This window comes from Pteropus alecto, unplaced genomic scaffold (genome assembly GCF_000325575.1).
Source record: "Pteropus alecto unplaced genomic scaffold, ASM32557v1 scaffold42, whole genome shotgun sequence".
Lineage (NCBI taxonomy): Eukaryota > Metazoa > Chordata > Mammalia > Chiroptera > Pteropodidae > Pteropus > Pteropus alecto.
In genome coordinates, this window is record NW_006434825.1 from 7,311,421 (window position 1) to 7,313,494 (window position 2,074).

A 2,074-nucleotide genomic window follows, 5' to 3' on the forward strand; every position below is an offset into this window, starting at 1 on the left:
TTTTTGATAACATATGATGAGGGATGTCTTTTAATATGAGTATTTCCCACCATTTATATTTTTTCATTTATTTTTCTGTTTTTCATACTGTATATTCTCTACCGATCTGTCTTTCCACCATTCTTTCTTCTGCCATTTCAAAAATACTGTTGAGTGACTCTAGTGAAATTTTTATTTTAATTATTATACTTTTCAACTCTAAGTTTTCCCTTTTTAAACAAATAATTTGACTATCAATTGATATATTTTATTTAGTGAGACAGTGTTCTCATACTTTCCTCATACTTTTCCTTGTTAGGCATAGTTTCATTTAGATTTTGTTTTATTTTTATTTATTTTTTTATTTATTTTTACCATATTTACAACTTCTTTAAAGTCTTCATCTATTAGGTACAATTTGAGCTTCCTCAGGGACAGTTTATATTGGCAGTTCTTTTTCTTGTATAAAAGGCATTCTTTCCTATTTCATTGCATTTTTTTTCATTTGCTTTGGTTAAAACTGGATGTTTTAAATAATATAATGTGATAAGCATAGAAATTAGATTCCTTGCCCCACTCCCCAGTTTGCTATTGTTGCTGTCAATGAAATTCTGGTCTGCAGTGAGATTAGAGAAGTAGAGCAGCATTGCACATGCAAAGCCAGCATTCATTCTATGGGCAATATTTATGAGGTCCTCTATTAGGTCATGGAAAAATAATTATGACTAATTTGTGTACAAATTAATGGTCTAGTGATATAGGACCAATTGATTGGATTTATTCCATTATTGTCATTATTATTTTGCTGTAAAATGTATCATCGTAGTATTTAAGTTGCAGCCATCTCTACCTCTCTCTGCAGGGAGTGGAGGTCCTGGGACTTGGAGAAGCCCTCACGATGGCATTGTTCTCTGAGGAAGAACTGAAATATACCAGATGTACAAGGAATGAGGTGGAAATGGGGCATTTAAAGCAGAAGATACAAATGCAGGCTCATAGATGTACAAATAGAGTGGGCGTGGGAAATGGAAGGAGATGAATTGGGAGAAGCAAGATGGACCACTGACTCAATGTACTTTGTGGAAAACTGATAATTATTTGGATCCTCATTTTATTGAGGATGAGTTGAAGTCATAAATTTGACTTTATGTAAGATAGATAGTTTTCATAAATTAGTCTTATTGAGAAAACTTCATGTCCACACCATTTATGGAGAATTTTTACATAAATCTGAAAATAAGGCAGGTAGCCTAACCTTCTGCAGATTTTCATTTTTCTTGTTCATTGTTTCCAGATGGTATAGAAAAAGAGGGGAAGAGTGACATGGGAGTTGAAAATGTACCTGGTTAGTAAAGTAAAAAAGGAAAGATGCAGGGGAAACTTCTAGTCAGGAATTATGGCAATGTTAGTGCAATTATATTATGGAGATATTTTTAGGGAACTGAGTGGGTGGTTCTGGCCCCTAAATTATATGCTAAGACTATTACTTCCAATATATATACTTTTAGTAAATATCTAGGGAATATAAACAGCTTTAAAAACCTAACAATTTTTGAGTTGTTATATTGTATATGAAAATTGTTTTATTTATAATTGGCTTTTTTTTGTACTGACGAGATTATTTATTATAAAATAGGTTCCCAGTAAAGGAAGATCCATGGGCTTACTAAACTTAAACATACCAAAATCAAAGATTTTCTGAAGCATTAACTGTACATAGTGTCTAGCTGTATGTGGATTTAGAAAAGGAGCAGTCCAACAAAGACACTCTCAGATCCGAAGAATGCATGTGTGTGTGTGTGTGTGTGTGTGTGTGCTAGAGAGAGAGAGACAAAGAGACAGAGAAAGAGAGAGAGAGAGAGAGAGAGAGAGAGAGATCTCAGGAGATAATTACCTTTCTCACAGTTCTCCCTACTCTGCACCTCTTAAGTACTGATTTATATTGTCTCAGACAAGTATATAGACAATTGCAAAAGACTGTAAGTTTCTGCACACTTTGGGTGAGTAGCAAGTCACTCAGAAAACACAGAGGAAGAGACACTTGGACCGAACTCCTGAAGATAAGATGAGAAGGCAGGGTTGCTATTTTATTTAA